Source organism: Kogia breviceps, chromosome 7 (genome assembly GCF_026419965.1).
Source record: "Kogia breviceps isolate mKogBre1 chromosome 7, mKogBre1 haplotype 1, whole genome shotgun sequence".
In the NCBI taxonomy this organism is placed as follows: domain Eukaryota; kingdom Metazoa; phylum Chordata; class Mammalia; order Artiodactyla; family Physeteridae; genus Kogia; species Kogia breviceps.
Window position 1 is genome coordinate 108740656 of NC_081316.1, and position 25899 is coordinate 108766554.

Sequence of the window (25899 nt, forward strand, 5' to 3'; positions counted from 1 at the left end):
ACTTTTGACACGTTCGATCAGTCACAGCACCTTCTCCATACACCACAAATTTCTTTTTGCATTTCAGTTGTGTTTTTACCTTTCTTGAAATAATAAAGCATACTATTCTGAAAATGTTGCTTTTATCTTCCATCTTCAATATTAAAATGGCTACAAAAAATTCACCAATTTTGATGTCTTTTTTTTTAAATGCATGCTGATATGACAGCTGTCACATACAGTCTAACAAAATCGTTTTGAATGAAGTTAGACAACTAAGTGCTACTAGAGCCCTCTTACAGAAAAAACAGAACGAACCTTTTGGCCAATCCAGTAGTTCCCTGTGCTATACAGTAGGACCTTGTTGTTTATTTTATATATAGTAGTTGGTATCTGCTAATCCTTAACTCCTAATTTATCCCTCTCCCACCCCTTTTCCCCTTTGGTAACCGTAAGTTTGTTTGCTGTGTCTGTGAGTCTGTTTCCGTAAATAAGTTCATTTGTGTCACATTTTAGATTTCACATATAAGTGATATCATATGGTATTTGTCTTTCTCTTTCTGGCTTACTTCACTTAGTATGATCATCTCTAGTTGCATCACGTTGCTGCAAATGTGGCATTATTTTGTTCTTTTTTATGGCTGAGCAGTATTCATTGTATATATGTATTACATCTTCCTTATCCATTCATTTGTCGATGAAGATTGTTTCCATGTCTTGGCTGTTGTGAATAGTGCTGCTGTGAAAATAGGGGTGCATGTATCTTTTTGAATCATAGTTTTGTCTAGATATATGCCCAGGAGTGGGATTGCTGGAACATATGGTAATTCTGTTTTAGTTTTCTGAGGAACCTCCATACTGTTTTCCACAGTGGCTGCACCAACTTACATTCCCACCAAAAGTGTAGGAGGGTTCCCTTTTCTCCACACCCTCTCTAGCATTTGCTATTTGTAGACGTTTTAGTGCTGGCCATTCTGACCAGGGTGAGGTGGTACCTCACTGTAGGTTTGATTTGCATTTCTCTAATAATTAGCGATGTTGAGCATCTTTTCATGTGCCTATTGGCCATCTGGATATCCTCTTTGGTGAAATGTCTGTTAAGGTCTTCTGCCCATTTTTTGATTGGTTTGTTTGGGTTTTTTTGTTATTGAGTTGTATGAGCTGTTTGTATATTTTGGAAATTAATCCCTTGTTGGTTGCATCATTTGCAGATATTTTCTCCCAGGCCCTAGGTTGTCTTTTCATTTTGCTTATAGTTTTTTTTGCTGTGCAAAACATTGTAAGTTTGATTAGGTCCCATTTGTTTATTTTTGCTTTTATTTCTGTTGCCTTGGGAGACTGACCTAAATCTTTGTTTTATTTATTTAAATCTCTGTTTTATTTCCTCTCTGATCTTTAGTATTTCCTTCCTCTGCTGACTTTAGGTTTTGTTTGTTCTTTTCTAATTCTTTTAGGTGGTAGATTAGGTTGTTTATTTGAGATTTTTCTTGTTTATGAGGAAGGCCTGTATTGCTATGAACTACCCTCCTAGAACTGCTTTTGCTGCATCTCATAGATTTGTATGGTTGTGTTTTCATTGTCATTTGTCTCAAGGTATTTTTTTCATTTCCTCTTTGATTTTTTTTTGTTGACCCATTGATTTTTTAGTAGCATATTGTTTAGTTTCCATGTAATTGTTTTTTTCTTTTTTCTCTTTCTGTGGGTGGTTTCTAGTTTTATGCCCTTGTGGTCAGAAAAGATGCTTGAAATAATTTCTATCCTCTTAAATTTGTTGAGGCTTATTTTGTGTCCTAGTATGTGGTTAATCGTAGAGAATGTTCTATGTGTACTTGAAAGGAACGTGTTTTTTGATATAATATTCTGAAAATATCAATTAAGTCTAACCTATTGTATCATTTAGGAACTCTGTTGCCTTATTGATTTTCTGTCTGTAAGATCTATCCATTGATGTGAATGAGGCGTTAAAGTCTCCTACTATTATTGTATTCCCATCAGTTTCTCCCTTTATGTCTGTTAGTATTTGTTTTACGTATTTAGGTGCTCCTATATTGGTTGCATATATGTTAGCAAGTAAAATATCCTCTTCTTGTATTGATCCTTTTATTATTATATAGTGTCCTTTGTCTTTCTTTATGGCCTTTGTTTTAAAGTCTGTTTTGTCTGATATGAGTATTGCTATCCCTGTTTCCTTGTCATTTCCGTTTGCATGAAATATCTTTCTCCATCCCCTCATTTTCAGTCTGTGTGTCCTTTGCCCTAAAGTTGGTCTCTTGTAGGCAGCATATTTTAGGTTCTTGTTTTCTTTTTTAAATCCAGTCTTCCAGTCTGTGTCTTTTGATTGGAACATTTAGTCCATTGACATTTAAGGTAATTATTGATAGATATGTGTTTATTGCCATTTTAAACCTTGTTTTCCAGTTGATTTTGTATTTCTTCTTTGCTCTTTTTGTTTTTCCTTTTGTGGTTTGATGGCTTTCTTTTGTATTATGCTTGTGTTCTCTTCTTTTTGATTTTTGTGAATCTGTTGTGTGTTTTTGATTTTTGGTTACCCTGTTTTTGAATTAAGTTTCTTACTTAATTCAAAATTCAGTAATACAACATATATAACATTGTAGAAATTACCTTTCAGTATTTAAAATTAACCTTTTGAATTTTGATATAACATTCTCAGTCCTTATAACTTGCAAACTTAGAAAAAAATATTTTTAAAAACACATTTCTCTTTGAATAATGAAGAATTTATGTGATGGTTTTAGCAAAGAATATGTTTTGATGAATAACATTACACTGAATCATGTAGATTAGTGATTTAAATCACCAACATAGCTCTATTAAGTTAAATCTGTGGTACAGAATACAGATATTTTGGATTTTGAAGTTTCATAAATGTTGGAATCCACCCTCAATTTTGAAGGACACACTAACAATTTGCTTTTACCCAACCAAATCTTTTTCAGACTTGTAAACGAAATGAAAGAGATTGGTATTTCACTCTGGTTTCCCAGTGAAGATTAAGAATGAGAAGTTAAATGACTTAAAAAGCTAAGAGAGAAGACTTAATTTAAATTTAATTTAAGCATGCTTCGAATGACCCTCTCCATTTCTCCCCTTCCTCCTCCCATAGTTCACCACTATAATTCTCAGAGTTTAAGCAGAATTAGTTTTCTCATCATGGAAACTGTTGACATTCATTAACAAGTGGTTTTACTTTGAAATTTATACAGCAAACACCAAAGAGTGAATTGTTGCTATAATACATGGGAGTCTTGAGATTGACGTCAAAACACTAGTACAGCTGTATAAGCAGTGGGAAGAGTATTTTTAACATCCTTGTTAGATCATCTTTTGACCTTTTTTTTGGTGCATTCTCTTCTTCCACTAAATAGTTAAAAAGAAAAAAGGCTTCACAATGTAATTTTCTACCAAAACTGTAATGATGTTCTTTATTATTTTTTATTTATTTATTTTTGTGTGTGGTACGCGGGCCTCTCACTGCTGTGGCCTCTCCCATTGGGGAGCACAGGCTCCGGAAGCACAGGCTCAGCGGCCATGGCTCATGGGCCCAGCCGCTCCACGGCACGTGAGATCTTCCCGGACCAGGGCACGAACCCGTGTTCCCTGCTTCGGCAGGCGGACTCGCAACCACTGCGCCACCAGGGAAGCCCTGATTTTCTCTAAATTAGCACCTGTACCATCCTTTTCTTGATCCCCTTCCCATTGTTTCTTTCCCTTCCTTTCCTGTAGTGTTCTAAGTTTTTCTGATGAGATGGACTTTTTAATTTGGTAACGGGGGAATGGAGGAGGGAGAGCTTTTTTTTTTTTTTTTTTTTTTTTTTTTTTTTTTTTTTCCCTCGGTACGCGGGCCTCTCACCGTTGTGGCCTCTCCCGTTGCGGAACACAGGCTGCGGACGCGCAGGCTCAGCGGCCATGGCTCACGGGCCCAGCCGCTCCGCGGCATGTGGGATCTTCCCGGACCGGGGCACGAACCCGTGTTCCCTGCATCGGCAGGCGGACTCTCAACCACTGCGCCACCAGGGAGGCCCAGAGCTTTTTTTAAGAGTTTATTTTTTAGAATAGATTACATTTATAGAAAAATTGAAAAGCTAGTACAGAGGGGAATGTGTATCCCATACTTGACCTCAGATTCCTGGATTATTAACATATTACCTTAATACTGTACATTTGTTACAATTAATCAGTGAGTTTTAATACATTATTATTAACTAAAATCCAAAGTTTATTTTGATTGCCTTAGTTTTTACCTGTTCTCCTTTTTCCGATCCAGGATCACACCCAAGATACCACATTACATTTAGTTGTCCTGTCTCCTTGGGCTCCTCTTGGTTGTGACAGTTTCTTAGACTTACCTTGTTTTTGATGATCTTGATAGTTTTAAGGAGTACTGGTCAGGTGTTTTATAATATACCGCTACATTGGAATTTGTCTGATGTTTTTCTCACAATTAGACTGGAGTTATGGTTTGTTGGAAGGAGAATCACAGAGATATAGTGCCATTTTCATCATATCATATCAAGGGTATATACCATCAACATGATTTATGACTTGACAGTGACATTGATCACTGGGCTGAAGTAGTGTTTGTTAGGTTTCTCCATTATTGAGTGTTGGAATGTTCTGGTAAGAATATCCTAGTTAGGGGAATTGCTCTGGTAATTACTTGGCTTTAGGTATTAAAGTAAGTCATCAGGCTTCCCTGGCAGTCCAGTGGTTAATACTCCACTGAAGTGCTTCCACTTCAGGGGGCGCAGGTTCAGTCCCTGGTTGGGGAACTAAGATTCCGCATGCCAGGTGGCGTGGCCAAAATCATCATATTGATATAGTGCTCATTGAAATGTTAAATATTTTTACAAATAGTATTTTCAGAGCTAAGAATTAAATTTTTAAAATGTTCAGCCTCTCAAGTTTTATTTTTGAAATAAAAGTTTATTTTCCTATGTCATTCTAAAGATTTTATGTTTATCTAAAGCAACAATTAAGGTTTTAATATTTTAGGTAGGAAGTTACATAAGTTAGTCAATTTATAAGCGATTTAAATTCTGGACTTACTCTATTTTATCTTTTAAAAAATAAACTGATTTTGAGATGCAATTTACATATAATAAAATCCCTCATTTAAAGTTATATTTTGATGAGCTTTGACAAGTGTATATAATTTTTAATTAACACTATGGTTTAACTAACACTATAGTTTAACTAACACTGTAATTAAAATACAGAACATTTCTGTCACTCTCAAAAGTTCTCTCATGCATTTATTCACCTAAAACCATTGATCTGCTTTCTGTCACAAGAGGTTTGTCTTTTCTAGAACTTCATGTACATGAAATCAAACAGTGTATAATCGTTTTGTGTCTGTCTTCTGTAATGCTTTTTTGATTCATTCAAGTTGTTATATATTATAGCAGTTTGCTTCTTTTTCGTGCTATATAGTATTCCATTTGTGTGAAGAGTTTCTTTATCTATGTACCTGTTGATGGGCATCTGGATCATTTCCAGTTTGGGCTATTTCAGATAAATCTGAACATTTGCATATGAGTTTTTGTGTGATACACATTTTCATTTCTTTTTGGTAAAAGCCCTGAATTAGGATTGCTGAGTTGTTTGATAAGTGTATGTTTAACTTTACAAGAAACTGCCAAACTCTTTACCAAAGTGATTAGCATTTTACATTCTCATCAGCAAGGTAGGAGAGTTTCACATGTTCCACATCTGTATCAATACTTGGTATTGCCAGTCTTTTTGGTCATTTTTCTCAATGTGAATGGCCATTTCATTGTATTTTTTATTTACATTTCTCTTTAATGATGTTGAGGACTTTTCATGTGATTTTTGCCATTTGTTTTCTTTTGTGACGTGTCTGTTCAAATCTTAAAAATTTGGCTAATCTTGTTATTGAGATACAAGACATGAGCCCTTTATCAGGTATGTTTTTGGTAAAATTTTCTCCCAATGTGTGGCTTGTCCTTTTATTTCCTTAACAGTGTCTTTCAAAGAACAGACATTTTTAATTTTGATGAAGTTCAATTTATTAACTCTTTACATTTTTGCTTTGTGGATCCTATCTGAAAAATCTTGACCTAACCCAAGATCACAAGAATTTTCTCCTGATTTTTTTCTAGAAGTCTTGTAGTTTAACTCTTATGTTTAGGCATTATGATACATATCAAGTTAACATTTGTATATGGTATGAGGTAAGGATTGAGGTTTGTGTGTGTGTGTGTTTATTTCGGCATATGTTTTAGTGCTATTTGTAGAATGGACTATTCTCTCCTTATAGAATTACCTTGACATCTGTGTTAAAAACTTACCATCTTCGCCTGGGTCTATTGATGCTCTCTCTGTTATGGTTTTTTTTTCTTTTTTTAATAAATATGCCTATCCTTATGTCTTGTTTTAGCTTTACCTTAAATCTTGAAATAAGATAATGTAAGTCTTCCAACTTTGTTGTTTTCCTAAAAATTCTTTTGGCTCTTCTAGGTCCTTTGTATTTTCATATGAATTTTAGAATCAGCAAGTCACTTTGTGTATTTTTAAAAAGTGCTGTGATTTTGAGTATGATTGTGTTGAATCTAGTTGAGATTGGGGAGAAACAGTATTTTAACAGTATGAGTCTTCTGATCCATAAACGTATTCTCACTCTTCATTTATTGAAGTCTTTAGTTTCTCTCAAAAGATTCTACAGTTTTCAGTGTACAGGTTTTGCACATAGTTTAACTTCATCTCTATCTAGTTCATGTGTTTTGAGGTTATTTTATTTTATTTTATTTTTTTTATTTATTTATTTTTTGCGGTACGCGGGCCTCTCACTGTTGTGGCCTCTCCTGTTGCGGAGCACAGGCTCCGGACGTGCAGGCTCGGCGGCCATGGCTCACGGGCCCAGCCACTCTGCATCATGTGGGATCCTCCCGGACCGGGTCATGAACCCACGTCCCCTGCATCGGCAGGCGGATTCTCCACCACTGCGCCACCAGGGAAGCCCTGAGGTTATTTTAAATGGTATTTAAAAATTAATTTTTGACTTGTTGCTAGTAATAGAAATATAATTGCTTTTGGTGTATTGATCTGTGTACTGTTTTCTTGCTAGACTTATTAGTTCTACTAGTTTTTAAAAATAAATTCCTTAAAATTTTTTACATAAATGATCACCTTTCATTAAAGAAAATTGTACTGCTTTCTTTCCATTCTGTGAGCCTTTTATATATTTATTTTTATTGTGTTACTCCTCTGACTAACATGTTAAATGGAAGCTGTGAGAGTAGACCTGTAGACATCCTTGCAGTGTTTTTGATCTTAGAGAGAAGGCATTCAGTCCATTACGTATGATGTTAATGTGTTTACTTTTTTATAAATGTCCATTATCAGTTTGGGGAAGTTACCGTCTATCTTAGTTTGCAAGAAATTTTATCATTAATGGGTATTGAATTTTGTAAAATGCAGTTTCTGTGTTTACTGAGATGATCATTTTTTTGTTTGTTTTTTTAGACTGGTGATATGGTGAATTACATTGAATTTTGAATGCTGAGCCAATCTTGCATTCCTGAGATAAACCCCATTTCATCATTATGTATTATTTTTTGTATATATTGATAGATTTGGTTTGCTAATGTTTTGATAAAGATTTTTACTTCTGTGTTCACCAAGGATATTGGTTTTTCATTTTCTAGTAATGTCATTGGCTTGTTTTGATAACAGGGTAATGTTGGCCTCAGAAAATGAATTGGGAAGTGTCATCTGTTTTCAGGAAGAGTGGGTGTAGGATGTTATTGTCTCTTTCTCTTTTTTAAAAAAATTTATTTATTTTGGGGTGCTTTGGGTCTTTGTTGCTGCACGCGGGCTTTCTCTAGTTGCGGCAAGCAGGGGCTACTCTTCATTGCAGTGCACAGGCTTCTCGTTGCGGTGGCTTTTCTTGTTTTACACGGGCTCTAGGCGCGCAGGCTTCATTAGTTGCAGCACGTGGGCTCAGTAGTTGCGGCATGCGGGCCCTAGAGTGCGTGGGCTTCAGCAGTTGTGGCACGTGGGCTCAGTAGTTGTGGCTTGTGAGCTTTAGAGCTCAGGCTTAGTAGTTATGGTGCACAGGCTTAGTTGCTCCGCGGCATGTGGGATCTTCCTGGACCAGGGATTGAACCCGTGTCCTCTGCATTGGCAGGCGGATTCTTGACCACTGTGCTACCAGGGAAGTCCCTATTATCTCTTTCTTTACGTGTAGGTGAGAATTCACGAGTGAAGTCATCTGAGCCTAGAATATTCTTTGTGGGAATGTTTTTAACCAACAGTTGCAGTCACTACCTAAGAGTGCCTACTATTCTGACTTTAGCATCGTAGACTAATTATTCAATAACCTTTTTATTTTGGAATAATTTTAGATTTAATGAAAAGTTGTGAATAGTATAGAGAGTTTCCATATACCTCATACCTAGTTTTCCTCATTGTTAACGTCTTATATTACTGTGGTACATTTGTCAAAACAGAGAAACTGACATTGGCATTACCTACACTACAGATTTTATTTGGATCTCACCAGATTTTTCATTAATGGTCTCATTGACCAGGATACCACATTGCATTTAGTTTTCTTGTTTCCCCCGTCTCTTCCGGTTTGTGACAGTTTCTCAGGCTTACCTTGTTTTTCATGACCTGAACAGCCTTGAGGAGTCCTGGCTGGGTATTTTTTAGAATATTCTCCAGTCTGGGTTTGCTGCTGTGTCTCATTATTAGGATTATGCATTTGTGGAAGGAATACGCAAAGGCAAAGTCCTCTTTTCACTTCATCTTATCAGGGTATATGATGTCTACATGACATTCATATAGCATCACTGATGGGATTAACCTGAACCACTTGGCTAAGAGAGTGTTTGCTAGGTTTCTCCACTTTAAAATACTCTTTTTCTCTTTCCATATACTATTCCTTTAAAGCAAGTCACTTAACTCCAATCCACACCTGAGGGAGAAGGAAGTATCTACATATTTGATTTGGAATTATTCTGTAAGGAAAATTTGTGTTTTCCCTCACTTATTTACTTATTCTATTATCTATATCAATATTGATTAATGTATATTTATTTCATATTTGAGTTCTAATCCAGTACTGTGTTTTTATTTTGTTGCTCATATTGTTCCAACTTTGACCACGGGAAAGGCTTTCAGATTGGCACTTGCCCCTATGCTTTTGTTTTTTGAGTGCTTCCTTACTTCCTGGTACTGTAAGATGCTCAGCCTCATATTGTATATTCTTTTCCCTGATTATAGAATCTGCTGTTTTCCCAAGGAGGTATGATTCCTTTTATTGGAGAATGGTTTTTAGAAGCCAAAATGTGGGCACTGGGTGTGCTCATTGCTTTTGAGGTGCCATTGCTTTTAGGCCCTCTTGAGGGGTAGAGCTAGTAATGTATGCATATATACACACATATGTATAATTGTTTCTGTATGCATTTGCAGCTGTATTAAGTTGAACATGAGTTCATACTGATCTCTGATTTTAATCCAGTACCACAGGGTTCACTCTATTCTTCCTTTCTTGTTTATGTGTAACTTCCCTATCTGACAGTGAGAAACCTGGCTCTGACCATCCATTATCCATTTACTTATTTGTTCAACTCCAGTATACATGAAAAGCTATTTCAGAACCATTACTCCATATAACCACGAGAAACACATTTTCCATTTAGAGTACAGTGTTTATTTTTGTTTATTAGCCTTACAATTTCCAGTCAAAACATTGTTTTCCAAAGTTAGTTAGGTCAGCTCCTCCCTTCCCCCATCCCTTTGGTGCAGGTATGTCATAATTTGTAATGCTGTTAGATTCATTCGTTACACTCCACATTTCATCTTGGAATCTTCCAACAGTCTGATTGGTGGTTTTTGTTGTTGTTGTACGGTCAGCATTCAGTGAAGTTCACTCTTCCTAATGTGGAGTTAGTTCTCTGGGTTCTGACAAAAGAGTCATGTATCCACCACCCTAGTATTATACAGAACAGATCCTGCATTCTGAGTGTTCCCTTGTGTGTCCCCTTTGTAGTCAGTCACTCTCCCTTCCCCTAGTCCCTAGTAATTGCTAATCTGTTTTTTGTCTTATCTGTTTTTAATTTTTCCATTTTCTAGAGTTGCATATGAATGGAATGGTATGAAAATCTTTGGATTTTGCATCTGACTTCTTGAACATAATAAAATGCATTTAAGATTTATCTGTATTGTTGTGTGAATTAATAGTTCATTCTTTTAAAATTGTTAAAGAGTATTCTGTTGTGTGGATGAATCATTCTGCCATTGAAGGACATCTTGATTACTTCCAGTTTTTAGCAATGATGAATAAAGCTGGTTTGAACATCCATGGACAGGTTTTTGTGTGAACATAAATTTTCACATCACTTGGGTCAGCACCTAAGTGTGATTTCTGGGTTATATGGTTGTATGGTAAATCATATCACTACTTCTCTATTAAGTACTTAGAAACCATAAATTCAGTAAATCTGTCCTTTAATATTGCCCAAGAAGAGCATTAAAATCAGTCTCTAGTTAAAAAAATCTGTAAAATCTACTCATTTATCTATCCTTTTGTTATTCTTTTGTTTATTTTTTACAAGCTACATTTGCCATGGTGTGCTTTCTTAGAAGGCGACTCTTCATAGATCACTATTTGTGGTTCTGAGATTCTGTGAATTCATCCATAAATCCACAGAACTCTGGGCTATAATTTATGTGAATGACATGATTACTGGGTTTAACTTATGATTAGATATATCCAAATGTTCTAGGGAATGTGTTTTATAAAACAAAGAGTATGGTTTTCATTCATTACTAATGTATTGATCCCAGAAATTTTGTGTGTGCAAATTGTCAAGTTGGCTTGATTCTTCAGAAAAGGAAAGTAAAGGCTAATGAGTCTTCTTAGTGTGGCAGTGCATTTGTTAGAGAACAGTGTTTGGGGAAAATTACTGTTCTAGAAGAATTACATGGCTTCTAGGGATTAGATTGAATGAGTGTGTGTATTGTCCCTCCCTCATTCTAGTGTAAGTGGCAGGGATACTAGTTAACAGAATGCCAGACATCATAGTGCCTGGGGCATATTTAGAGACCAGGGAAGATTTACAATAATCAAACACAAGTTGACAGAGTAGCATGAAGAAATTTCAATCCTCTCAGCCTTGCTTACAAACTTAATTAGGCTTATTGGGTCAGAAAATATTTTTCCTCCCATTTTTTATCTGTTTTTCTTTCACCCCCACCTCCTGTCCCACAGTATCTTTGAAGGGGTCACACTACCAACAAAAGGAGACTCTTTTGGTTAATCCTAATATATTTGGTTTATTTGGCTTTAGGGAAAGGAACAGTGGCAACAACAAAATTTTAAGATATATGAGGAACTCCAGTTTTGATAGAGATACTATATGTTTTTCTAAAAATCATACTTTATTCAGGAAATTATGAAGAAAATTATTTTTTTGTGGCTCTAGAACTGGATCTTTTACAAGTATTTTTAATTTGTGGGAGCTGCTTGGCCCACCCCCTTAACATATTGCCAGCTGCATCTTTGCTTTATTTATCATTTATGTAATTTTACAGTGTAATCTTTTAGAGCAGTGTATGTGGATGCTGTTCTTTACGTTTCCATTAGCAGCGCAGTGTTGGGCTTCACTTGATGATGGTGGATGATTGGGGGGTGGAGAAGAGGTGGAGTTTCTTCATATCATCCCTCTTGTGGTCAGTAAAATCATCCGACAAATGCCTTTCCAAGGATGTCGACTGTATATAAAGGAAAAGCCTAGGAATGCTAAGGGAGTGGTGTTTTAGTGAGGATTTCATTCTCCTCCACTCCATGGAAACGAGCCTTTTGAGCTTTTACTTGTCTGCTGATTTGTTCGGTGATCCAGGTAATCTATAGCAGTCTTTGTTTTCTCGGTGGTGTATGAAATGTAGAAATGTAGAAAATGGTAGAAAAATAGCTTTAGTGAAAGGGATATACTTATAAAAGAGGAATAAAATTTAAAAGGAAAAGGGTATTTTTACATTGTTCATTATTCTTAAAATAGCTTTTAAGGTTTTTTTTCATGTTTAAAGAGATTAATTTGACCTAAAGGAAGAAAATTCCTAGTTTTAAAAATCTGTGCTTTAATTGCTTAGCTTGAGAACAAAGGTTTTAACATCCAGCGTTGCAGGGATATTTTTATTCAAAAGGATAGGAAGCAGCATCCTTCTTTTACCTTTTTAGAACTGAATTGACATAACTTCTCTAGAATCTTAGCTAGGGACTCTGATTTATTATTCTATAAATTGTGAGTTAATTATCTGAAGCTTCAGGATGCTTGTTTCCCTTTGATACCTAAGAGACCTTGGATGGGATATGAGGGGGCTAGGGATTAATCCTATCGTGGGGGAAGGGAATGTTTTTACAGAGTAATCTTCATGATTGTTCTTTCATTTGAAGCTAAATTTAAATATACAATCATTTGGAAACGGTGATATCCATGATACCAAACACTCTTATCAATTTGAATTATTTTATCCTTTGTTCAGTTTGTGGTATTTTTGCTCTTATCAGCTAAAATGTTGGTTATAAATAAGAAGAAGCTGCCAGATTACTATGTGATGGCATTGGAATCGCAATTCTGAGAGTTTTTTTTTTTTTTTTTGCATTCGTATCTGTGAATACAGGAGCAGAGGCATGAATGTAAAAAGTAGAAGTGGTATAAAATGCTGCAGGCTTTTTTGTTTTCTCCTGAAGGTGTTTTTCATTGTGGAAGCTGTTTTCTTTTAAACAGAAAGACTGAGGACCATAGTTTATGATACTAAGAAGTGTTTAGTGCTACAGACTTTTCTGTTGAGGAATGACAAACCAAAAACATTTTGAAGTATACTCTGAAGCTTTCAGTTAATTTGATGATCTCCATCATAGTGATATGAGTTATCATACTATTTGCCACATTTTAAAAGCTGATTGTTTCCTTAGAATACTAATAAATTAACAAATGCTCATTGAGTTTACATTACGTTTAGTACTTTAGATATAAACATGGCTTATAGTCTAGCAGAGGGTATTAAAAAACCTATGCATATCATGCACTGTTTTTTTTTTATGTGTGTGTGTGCTGGAATACAAGTATTGTTTATATACTTAGGTACTGACATGCAGCTATTTTACATAAGCTACTACATTTAATCCTCATAATAACATCATCACAAAACTATCACCATCCCTCTTTTATAGATGAGGAAATTTATATTTTGAGAGGTTAAATAATTCATCATAAGTAACGAAACCATAAAGTGATGAAGCCCAGGTCAGTCAAACTCTAAAACTCTTTCCGTAGTTTTAATATGAGTGGATTAAAACATTTTATCACTATTATTTGACATCACAAAGAGTGATGCCAATAGAGTGAACAGGAGATCCTAGTCTCTGCCAGGAATTGAGTGGATAAAAAATTTAGCATCATATTTATAAAATGTCAAGGTTGGACTAGGTCACCTAAAGTTCAGTTCTAACATTATATGATTGTATTCCATGTAAGAGGTTTTCATGTGTGGCTTATGGAAACAAATATCATTACTTTCAAGTTTTTATTATAAATATATTTAGTTTCCATTCCTGATCCTTTATAACCTGCTTTCCTTTTTCTTCAGGGGCTCTCTGTAGTACATATCACCACCTAATATATTACAGTATACATTTATATATTAAGTCATTGTTGTTTATTGTCTCCCCTTTCCCCCAGATGCATTGCAAGCACATAGACCACTGCTTGACTACATAGTTATAATTTCATTTATTGAGTGAATGAATGAATAATAGACTTTCATAGTACATTGGTAAGATATATAAGTAACTTCATACTTTTTAATTACCAACATATTCTCTTGGGGCTAACATTATTCATTTTGCTATCATAATGACCATTTAAGGAACTAATTAGTGTGAGAGTTTTGAAAAGAAGAAAACCTACAAAACAATTGAGTTTAGGCGAGTAAACTTAAATTTGTTGGAACTTCCCCATACAAAATTGTTGATAGTACAGAACTTGCCAACCATAGGTTTACCCAATATTCTATTTTAAAATACTAAAGTATTTTTAAATTCTTTCACATATGCAAAGAAAAACACAGTAGCAAAGTTCCTTTTTGGTTTATCTGTTAATTTATGTATACTTTCAAATGTTATTAATTTACAATGGATAGAAAATATTCAGACCCCATTGAGTCTTTTACTTAAAAGATATTTCATGAAGTATGAAATTATGTTAACTGGTAGTTTTTGTTCATTTGAATGTTAGACTTTTTGAGATTTCAGTAGCTTTATTGAGGTAAAAATTGATGTATAATAAACTGTGTATGTCTGAAGTATAAAATTTGATACATTTATATATATATACACACACAACTGGGAAACTGTCCACCCCAATCAAGATAATAGACATATCCATCACCCCATACCTTTTGTAATTCTTCCCTCCCAACCCTCCCCACCCATTGTCAGGTACCCACTGATATTGTCATTATAGATTAGTTTCTATTTTCTTGCTTTTTGTCATTTAGATTAGTTTGCATTTTCTTGAATTTTATATAATTGGAATTTTACAGTGTGCTCTTTTTGTTTTTCTTTCATTCTGCATAATTACTTTAATATTTGTCCATGGTGTAGTGTATACGAATAGTTCATACCTTTTTTTTTCTTTTACTGTATAATATTCCAGTGTATGGATATACCACAATTTGTTTATCCATTTATCCATTGATGGACATTTGGGTTATTTTCAAGTTTTGGACTATTAAGAATAAATTTGCTTTGGACATATAAGTCTCTGTATGGACATATATTTTCATTTTACCTAGGAGTGGAATGGCTGAATCATGTGGTAAAAGTGTATTTAACTCTTTCAGAAACTGCCAAACTAGTTTTCTGAAGTGGTTTTATTTTATTACATTCCTACCAGCAAAGTTCCAGTTGCTCCAAAGCCTCATCAATACCTGGTATTGTTAGTCTTTCTAACTTCAGCCATTTTAGTGGGTGTGTAATGGTATCAATGTAGTTTTTATTTGCATTTCATCTCATGAACAGTGATGTTGAGCATCTTTTTATGTGTTATTTACCATCCCTGTCTTCTTTCATGAATTATCTATTCAAATCTTGTTTTCAATTGTGTTCTCTTTTAATATTGAGTTGTAAGAGTTCATTATATATTCTGGATATGAGTCCATTATTATATATATTATTTGGAAATATTTTGTCCCAGTTTGTGGCTTGTCTTTTCATTTACTTGGTATTCTCTCTCTTTTTAAAAACCCTAATTGAAATGTAGTTCACATTTCAAAGATCAGAAGTTCTTAACTTTGAATCTCAGTCTGTCAGTATTTTCTTTTATGGCTTATGCTTTTGGTATATCTAAGAAATATTTACCTAACCGGTATTTTTCCTGTGTTTGCTTTTAGAAGTTTTATAATTTTAAGTTAACTTTTAGGTCTGTGATACATTTTGAGGTAATTTTTAATATGGCTTGAGGTGTAGATTGAAGTATATATATTTACATATGAATATCCAAAAGTCTAGCACCATTTCTTAAACTATCTTTTCTCCACTTAATTCCCTTTGAACCTATGTTGGAAATCATTTGTCCATATACATGAAGTCTCTATTCTGTTCTATTGATTACTTTGTCTGTCTTGACCCCAAAACCACACTGTCTTGACTACTGTAGCTTTATAATAAGTCTTGAAATCAAATAGAGTTAGTCCTCTATGTTCTTCTTTTTTCAAAATTGTTGGCTGGTCTAGGCCCTTTGCATTTCTACATTAACATTGGAATCAGTTTGTGAATTACTGAAAAAAAGTATGTTGGAAATTTAATTGGTATTACGTTGAATCTGTAGATCTTGTTGAATCAGTGTTGCTAAAATGATGTCTTAACGATATTGAGTTTTCCAGTCCATGAACATGACATATCACTGTACTTATTTAGGTCTTAATTTTTCTCAGCCATGTTTTCTAGTTTTTCATTTTCAGGTCTCATATATCTTTTGTCAGATTTACTCTAAGTATTTAATATTTTAATGCTATCATAAATAGTATTGTCTTTTCAATTTTAATTTCTAATCATTCATTGCTAGTACAATATACAGAAATACAAGTGATTATTGATTTTCAATCCTACAGTCCTGTTAAGCTTATTAATTAGTTCTAGTAGCTTTTTTGTTGATTTCATAGAGTTTTCTAATGTAGATCATCGTGTAATCTGTGAATAAAATAGTTTTATCTCTTCCTTTCCAATCTGGCTGGATACCTTTAATTTATTTGTTCCTGACTTACTGCACTGGCTAGAGTAGTACAGTGTTGAGAAAAAGTGGTTAGAGGAGATATCCCTGTCCTGTTCCTAATCCTAGGGGGAAAGCATTCCATTTTTCACATTAAGCATGATGTTAGCTGTAGGGTGTTTTATAGATGCCATTTATCAGGTTAGGCTTTTCATGAGTGTTTATTGTTATAAGAACTAGAAATGCAATTTATAACACTATTGCTCAAATTAAATAAAGGCTTTTAAAAGTAGAAAAGATCACATTTACATTTTTTAAGAAGAAAAACTTTCGGAGTATTTTTCAATATAATACTATTTTAACAGGTGAATTCCACCACTGCAATATTCTGGCATTGCAAGGGACATCATAACTAAACATTTTTAGTATTTTTTCTACTATGTAATTGTTGTGACATAAATTTGAAGTCAAAAATATTATAAGAACATGATGGGGAAGTAGAAACTATAGATACATAAAATGTCCTTTAAAATAAAGTTTTTTCATAAGTTTATGGATATTTTGATTCCATAAAAATCAATAATAAGGAGTAAAATCATATAACTTTAGCAGTATATCTCAGATTTAGTCTAACCCTTACATTTTACAGATGATGTTAAGTGAATCTCTTGGGGAGTCTCATGTACTTTCATGGTTTCTGCTATCATGCTGATGTCATCCAAATCTGAATTGCCAAATCAATCTCTTCTCTGAACTCCAGTCCTTAGTAGACATGTCTACTATGATGTCCTGCAGGTACCTTGACTAACATAAAACTGCTTATTTCCCAAACCTGCTCTTGCATTTCTTTCCATGGTGAGTGGCACAGTCAAATGTCTTGCTACCTAAGCCAAAATCCTTTTCCACCTTTTTCCTAAATCTGCTGGAACTTCAGTGCTTATTTTCATAGTATTATTTTTGGTATTTATCCCCTTTTCTTCATTTCCTTTGTTACTGCACGCTTCATCATTTTTTAATCTGTAATGTTATTATTTTCTAATTAGTTTTCCAGCACTCAGCTTCATACTTTTCCTGCCCATTCTTCATGCTGTTTGCAAGGCAGTATTTCTAAAATACATATTGGATCATATTACTGCCTGGCTTACAATCTGTTGGTGTTCCTGCATTGTCTTTAGCAGTGGTTTTTTGGAGGAAGAATGTTATGGGCCTCTTTTGAAATCCTCTTTAGAGAGTCTCATAGTCTAAAATTTTCAATACCTATAGAAGCTGAAACCTGGGTTAAGAACCTTTCTACAGACCGAAGTTTGAATTCCTCTGTATGGTATATAGACCCCCTTTGATCTGGCTACTGTTTATCTCTCCAGACATCATTACTCTCCTCCCACCCAACCCCTATCCTCCAGCCATACTGAGCTACTTGCATTTTCTCCTAACACATCAGCGTATGCTTCTTCCCTTGCTTATAATTTCCCTAGTTGACTCTTTTCTTTGGTTGAATTATTAATTCATTCAACAAATATTTATTGAACATTTTGAGGAGCTATGCCAGGTGCTGGATATACTGTGTACTTACAGAGCTGTCTAATGATATAGACCAACATTAAACACAAAATAATTAAATAATTATAAAATGTGGTAAACAGCATTAAAAAAGAAAGAAAAGGGTGATTATGGGAGACAATAACAGGAGGAGCTTAATTTAAATTGGAGAGCAGAGGTCAGGAAAGGCCTTTCTGAGGTAGCAACCTTTAAGCAGAGACCTAAAGTATACGCAGGAGTTGGGTTGGTAGGGAGAGTGTCTCAGAGCAGAATACAAGATATCCTTTTGGGGGGAAGCATGCATGTGAAGCACTAAAGGTAGGCCATTGTGGCAGGAGCATAAGCAGTGAGCAGGAGAGTGGTAAGGTTGAGATTAGAAAGGACAAGAGTTATGTTTTATATTTGGGCCTTGCATGTCATGTTTGGTGTTTGGATATTTTCCTGAATGCAGTGGGGGAGGACACGATAAGATTGGTGTTTTGAAATTATATGGCTGCTGTGTGGGAAAATGAATTGGAGGATGTGTGCAAGACTAGAAGTGGCAAGGCATATTAAACTATTGCAGTAGTCTAGGTTTGAGATGAGATGGCTAGCTCTAGGCTAGCAATGGTAAAGGTCAGAAAAAGACAAATATGAGATATGTATCAAAGGTAAAATCAGTAGACTTTGATGATGAATGTTAACTCCTTGAAAATAGTGACATTTATTTTGTGTCTTCAATTTCTAGAGCAGTGCCTGGTATACAGTTAATGCTCAATAAATATTGTTGGATGGACGGAGAGTTGGATGTATTGGATGTGGGCCCTCACGGAGAGGAAGCTGTCATTAATGATTTCTAGATTTCTGACTGGATCAGCTAGGTGGATGGAGGTCTGTTTATTGAGATGGAGAAGCAGGTTTTGAGAGGCAGAGTAAGAATTTAGTTATAGATTTATTGAATTTGAGATGCCAGTGGGATATCTAAATGCATATGCCCAGACAGCAGTTGGTTAGGGCCCAGAAGGTAGAGGAAGTCCATCTGACAATGTCTAATATCCATTCTTTCATTAGACAAATATTTATTGAGCACCTACTCTGTGCCTAGTACTATCCCGAGATATAGCGGTGAACCAGAGATCCTTACATCATAGAGTTTATATTCCTGCAGGTTAGGGGTAGGATGAGTGATAGATCAACAAATAAATGATTTTTTTTAAATGAGTACAATATGGGGTATAGTGAGGGCACAAGATTAAGACAAATTCTCCATTGAGGAAACACTTATCTTTCACTGGATGGCAGTGGGGGGTGGCTTTTGTTACAAGTATGTATTAATTTCTGTATGTTAGTTGATTTAGTGCTTACCCTCAATTCTCTTACCTTAGCTTCTACATTCCTGAGTTGTTTATTTTATCTTTTATTGGATGGATTTTGGCTTTAGGTAGATTATCCACCCTCTCCAAGAAGAGCTCATAGGTGCTTTATTACCTTATTTCTCTAAAGATTTCTTTTATTTCTATTTCCAGTATGTATAAAAACTTTTAAAGGAAATTTAGACATTGTATCATTTCTCTTCTCACACTGGAGTCATATCTTCTAGCATGTGGTGTCTTATTGTGGAGAAATCTTGAGGCTAACTTAATCTTTCCCATTTGCACATAACTTACATTTATTTGTCTAAGTGCTCATACAGCTCTTTATTTTAAAATCTTAAATTTCTATAACTTTAACAGTGTATGTGTTAGGGTTGATTATTTTGTGCCTGTTTTTATAGGGTGCATTGTATCCTTCCCATCTTCAGATACAAAATATTCTGTATTTTTTGGAATTTTTAAAAATATATTTTTGAATATTCTTTTTATCCCTATAAAGCATAATGGTTACAAACAAGGCTCTAGAACTGTAAGGTCTGGATTCACAACTCAGCTTCTCTGCTTACTGTCTGGCCTTGGGCAAGTTCCTTAATCTTTCTGTTCCTTAGTTTCTTCATCTTTAAAACAAGGATAATAGTAGTATTTACTGAGGATTAAATGAATTAATATATATATAATGCAGTAGCAACAGTTACTGGCATATGTTACATGCACGGTAAGTGTTAGCTATTATTATTAACTATTCCATTTTCCTGTTACCTACTGTTCTTTTCTGTTAGTGTTCAGAAGGCCTGTGTGGCTCACAGCAAAGTTCATGAGGTCACAGGGTTTTTTGTGTTGTGTGGCAGTTGCTCTGTGTTTCTATCGTTATCTCCACTTTACCTCCAGCATTTTCCTAAACCTAGGAATGTTTCAACATGTTTTGTTTTGTCGTTTTCCTTTTAATTTTACTTCCTCCTGTTGTTCTGTTTCTACAGAGACCCGCTATTCTCTTGTTCTAGCCACACATCTGGATGTTGTGTTCCTAGTTAAAGGATAGTTAGATCTTCATTTCAGATCTGTGATCCTTAGGCTTAAGGAAATATGATTCCTGTTCAGGTCTGCTAAGACTTCCTTGGTATGCATCGAGAATTTAATAGATTTGGCAAGTATGTTTTGTAGTTAGTGGTTTAAGGTTATACTCATGTCCTTCTTTCATGGAAGATGGATTTTTTTTTTCCCCTCTTATTTTTGCTTTTAGTGTAGAGGAAGGCTAATGGAGTAAAATTGCTTTCATTCTTTTCCATCTTAACCTGGAGTTTAATGCATATTTATTGCATTGAAGGAATGAGTGGTTTGTGAGAACATTGCCATGAATAAACACATTCGGGTGGAAGCAGATTTCTCCTTAGATGCAGAGCTGGCAAGTTGCCCAAGTGGCAAGTAGATGTTAACTAAATTCTCAACCAAGCTTTGAGATTTGGAGACACGGATTCTGTAGGGTTGGGAATTCTTTCATAACCAGTTTTTATTGGCTTATCTTTGCATAAAATGAATAAAGGGTATGAATACCTTTCTAGCTAAATATTTTGTAGTTATACCAGATATAGTTTTCTGATTCTCACTCATATGAAAACTTTTAGTTAACTGTAAAAAACTATACAAAGGGAAGATAATGTTTTGTTGTAAGGTGGTAATCTAGAGGTTGAGAGTAGGGACTCTAGTTAGACTATGAGGGTTTCAGTCAGAAGTCATCCATCTACTAGTTATATAACTTGTATAAGTTACTTAATTTCTTTGAATCTTACAGTTTTCTACTCTAAAAAGAAGCTAAAAATAATATTTCTCTCTGAATTTTTGTTAGAATAAAATTAACTAATATATACGTATAAAATACTTCATGCAGAGACTGGCATATGGTAAGTACTCAAGTAAAACTACTCAAGTACGTTTTAGCTAATATAATCATGATTTTAACTGTTAATGATTATTCTTATCCTGGGTAATGGAAGACATATATTTGGAGCAATCTGCCTAGCATAGTTTTTAACTACCAAGTGTAACCTGAAGGTATTGAGTGTTCCTCAACTAATAACCATTCTTCCCAAATGAGTATTTTTCAGGGAATCTAACCTCAAGAAATATGGACCATCTTACTGTGTTATTCTTTTTTTTAAATTAATTAATTAACTTATTTATTTATTTATGGCTGCGTTGGGTCTTCATTGCTGCGTGTGCACTTTCTTTAGTTGTGGCAGGGGGGGCTACTCTTCGTTGCAGTGTGCGGGCTTCTCATTGAGGTGGCTTCTCTTCTTGTGGACCACAAGCTCTAGGCGTGCGGACTTCAGTAGTTGTGGCACGCGGGCTCAGTAGTTGTGACTCGCAGGCTCTAGAGTGCAGGCTCAGTAGTTGTGGTGCACAGGTTTAGTTGTTCCATGGCATGTGGGATCTTCCTGGACCAGGGATTGAACCCGTGTCCCCTGCATTGGCAGGCAGATTCTTAAGCATTGCGCCACCAGGGAAGTCCTACTGTGTTATTCTTTACCTCTCTAATTTATGCTTATTTCCAGCAAGTTTATCTCTTCTTTAAAATACAAGTTCAGCAGAACGATTTTTCTCATAAGAATTCAGAAACCTTTGTTCTGATGATGAGCCCATTTAAATTTGGGTTTGAGCACTGATAGAAAACTAAGCTGGATTCCCTAAATGGGGAATCTGTCCATTCACCCTCCCAGGGTAGAATTTTTCTCAGGAACTAAATAGCTTTATCTAGCAGGGTCTTCCTGCCATTAGCAGTGGAACAGTACAAAGGCCACATTGAGCATAGCTGCTGGGGAAACCTTTTTCCTTCTCTGGCCTGTAAATGCTGTTCTGTCTCTGTGAAAAGCCCTGACATCAGCTCTTGGAAAAATCCAAATACTTGTGTAAGAACAGGGCTGAAACACTTGCCTGGGCAGAGACTAAGTGGCTGGAATATGGTTCTCAGTTTACCAGATGGCTCTCAGTCATGTTATGGTTAAAAAAAAAAATTGAGGGGCTTCCCTGGTTGTGCAGTGGTTAAGAATTCGCCTGCCAATGCAGGGGACACGGGTTCGAGCCCTGACCCAGGAAGATCCCACATGCCACAGAGCAACTAACCCCCTGCGTCACAACTACTGAGCCTGCGCTCTACGGCCCGTGAGCCACAACTACTGAGCCCGTGTGCCACAGCTACTGAAGCCCATGTGCCTAGAGCCTGTGCTCAGCAACGAGAGAAGCCACTGCAATGAGAAGCCCGTGCACCGCAATGATGAGTATCCCCTCCTTGTTGCAACTAGAGAAAACCTGCGCACAGCGATGAAGACCCAACACAGCCAAAAATAAATAAATAAAATAAATTTTAAAAATTGAGTCTATGAGTTTCAGATGTTATCTAGAGAAATTAGGATAGAAAGGACAATCTTAACAGGTACCCCCCTTTCTTTGCTAGTTTCCTCATTTTATTCTTTTTCCTAACTTCAAGATAATGTGGAATTCATGCTCGGTGGGGACAGAATATATCAACATTATAAACTTTATATAGTATTCTCCACATATTATGTGCCTCATAAGTATTTGATTTTGGGGGCAAAATACACTGTTACTGTAAACATAGACCGAACTTAACTTTCCTAATGTTCAAATCTATGGAATATGAAAGTTCATTCATCAGAGAGGGCTCCTTTAAAACATAAATCAGGTCATGACTTAAAAACCTACAGTGGTGTTCCATTGTACTTTGAATAAAATCAAAAGTTGTTGACATGGCTCATATTCTTACATTATCTGGTTCCTGTCAAAAGATCTGTTGATCTTGTCTTAGTACTTCTCTCTTGGTCTTTATGCTCAAGTCACAGTGGACTTTGTATTTTTTGAAAACAGTAAGCTTCTTCTCCCTTGTGACCTTTGTACTGGCTGTTCCCTTTGTCTGTAAGCCTCAGGCTCCAGATCTTCTCATGGCTGACTCCTTTACCTCATTTATGTCTCAGCTCAAATGCTTTAGACGTCTTTTTTGAATAAACTAAATTAACTCATTTAATCACAGTTACATGTCTTTTATTTTTCTCATAGCACCTACCACTATCTGAAATTATTTGGTACAGTTATTTGTTTGGTCTGTTGTCTTCTTGTAGAATGTAAGCTTCTTGAGAGCAGAGGCCTTATCTGTTCACTGATGAACCTCTAGTGTCTAGAACAGTGCTTTGGCACAGATTGCTGTTCCTGTAACTCAGTATGCATTTGGCTGCCTGTAACAGGAACTAAGTCAAACTGACTTAAGCAGTAAGGACATTTACTGGCTCACATAAAAAGTCTAGAGGTAGGGTTGAGGGAGTTTTGACTTAGTGGCTTAACTGTGTCAGTGGCCCAAGTTCTTTCCATTTTTCCACTTTTGCCATCATTGTCAGCTTCATCTTAAACTAATCTTTAAGACTGAATGCTAACTAGCAAGTTAGGGCTACTCGCTTCCTCATTCACATCCAGTGGGAGAGGAAAAGAAGTTTCATGTCGTTCTCTCTTAAGAGTAAGAAAATACTTTCACAGATGTGTCTGGTAAACTTTGTTTCTATTCTCCAGTCGCTTTCTGAATCAATCACTTACCTGAGAATGGAATTACATTAGGCCAAAAAGTCCCATCTCTTTTGCTACAAATGGAGTCATCTTTCTCTGAGTCAGCTGGGCTCTGAGGAAAGTAGTAGATAAAATAGTAGTAGAATAAAATTATGGTTTCTGGATTGGGAATCACTATATCCTCTGTAATTCTAAATAAAAAAATTTTTTAATGAATGAATTAATTTAGTAAACCTGTATTGAATTGTCACATATATGCTCAGCACTCTACTAGTTAATTGGAATACAAAATCAGATAGAACATGTTTTTCACTTTCAGATAATTTAAGGTTTAGTGGGAGAGTCAGACAAGTTAACAGAATATTAAAATTGTTTTAAAAATCAACATGATGCACCATGATGACTGTAGTTTACACTGCTGTATAACTTATAGGAAAGTTGTTAAGAGAATGAATTCTAAGAGTTCTCATCACAAGGAGAAAATTTTTTTTCCTTTTTTCTTCTTTCCTTTTTATTGTATCTTTAAGAGATGTTTGTTAGCTAAACCTATTGTGGTAATCATTTCACAATATGTGTAAATTAAGCCTTCATGCTGTACACCTTAAACTTATCCAGTGGTGTGTGTCAATTATTTCTCAATAAAACTGGAAAAAATCAATCGATTAATTGATTAAAATAATTGAATCCAAGAGAAAGTGGAAAAAAGTGAAAAGAGGAAACAAAGAACAGATGAGACAAATGAAAAGCAAATACCAATGATGATAGACTTAAACCTATCCATATCAGTAATCACATTAAAGGTAAATGGCCTAAACACCTCAATTAAAAGGCAGAAATGATCAGATTGGATAAAACAGCAAAGCCCAACTATATGCTGCCTACAAGAAACACATCTTAAAAATAAATACACACAATTTAAAAGTAAAAGGATAGAAAAAGATATGCTATGCCAACACTAATCAAAGTAAAGTTAGCATGACTACATTAATATTAGATAAAGTAGATTTCAGAGCAAAAATATTATTATGAGGGATAAAGAAGGTCAATTCATAATGATAAAGGGGGTCAATAAAGAAGAAAACATAGCAGTTGTAAACTTTTATGCATCTATTAACAGAGCCTTAAAACTCATGAAACAAAAACTGATGTAACCATGACAGACAAATCTACAATCATTAACAGTGATTTCAGTATCCCTCCATAATTGAAAGAACTAGACTGAAAGTCAGCAAGGATACAGAATACTTAACACTATTGACCAATTTGATCTAATTGCGTTTATAGAACACTCTAGCGAACAACATAATACACTTTTTTTTTTTTTTTTTTTGCAAGTGCACTGTGGAACATTTACTAAGATAGACCATATTCTGGGCCACAGAATAAGTTTGAATAAATTAAAAAGATTTAAGTCATACAAAGTATGTTCTCTGACCACAATGGAATTAGGTTAGAAATCAATAAAAGAAAGATTTCTGGAAAGCCCCCAAATATTTGGAAATTAAACAGCAGAATTTTGAATAACCTATGGCTCAAAGAAGAAATGAAAAGGAAAATGGGAAATTATTTTGTGCTGAATGAAAATGAAAACACAAAATATCAGAATTTGTATAATGCCACTAAAGCATTACTTAGAAAGTTATAACATTAAATACCTATTAGAAAAGAGGAAAGGTCTAAAGTCAATGACATCAACTTCTGTTTTAAGAAACTAGAAAAATAAGAGGAAATTTAAACCAAATAAAGCAGAAGAAAGAAAAAATAAAGATCAGAGTAGGAGTCAATGAAGTAGACACAATGGAGAAAGACAGTGAAAGTAAAAGCTAATTCTTTTGAGAATATTGGTAAAGTTGTTAAATCTCTAGTCAGGCTGATCAGGAATAAAGACAAGAAGACAAACATTACCAATTTCAGGAATCAGAGAGGTGCTATCACTACAGATTCTATAAATATTAAAAAGATTATAAGGGAATATTATGAATAGCATGCCAGTAAATTTAACAATTTAGGTGAATTATGGTTTGGAATTTTATAAATCCTAACAATATTAATATATAATACATAAGTATGTATACCTATGTATTATATAATATATAAATAGCATATAAAATACGTATATATGAACATATAAAAGACATATGTGTGTGGGGTGTGTGTATGTATATATATACACATATACATAGTTGGGAGCTAGATTTCTCACT

The 25899-nt window shown here is 34.9% G+C and overlaps 1 protein-coding gene across 6 annotated transcripts in view; it reads left to right on the forward strand.

Moving 5' to 3' along the window:
• The window catches only part of ARHGEF12 (Rho guanine nucleotide exchange factor 12), a 139905-nt gene that overhangs the window by 26122 nt on the left and 87884 nt on the right, over positions 1 to 25899 (forward strand). The window contains exon 1 of one of the 6 annotated variants that reach the window (XM_067039150.1): positions 11592 to 11867. The exons of 3 other annotated variants lie outside the window; for them this stretch is intronic. The gene's annotated coding sequence lies outside the window, so the exon portion shown is untranslated. Of the gene's footprint in view, positions 1 to 11591; positions 11868 to 25899 lie in introns of those variants that run through there. 2 more of the 6 variants (XM_067039147.1, XM_067039148.1) reach the window with 2 other exon arrangements.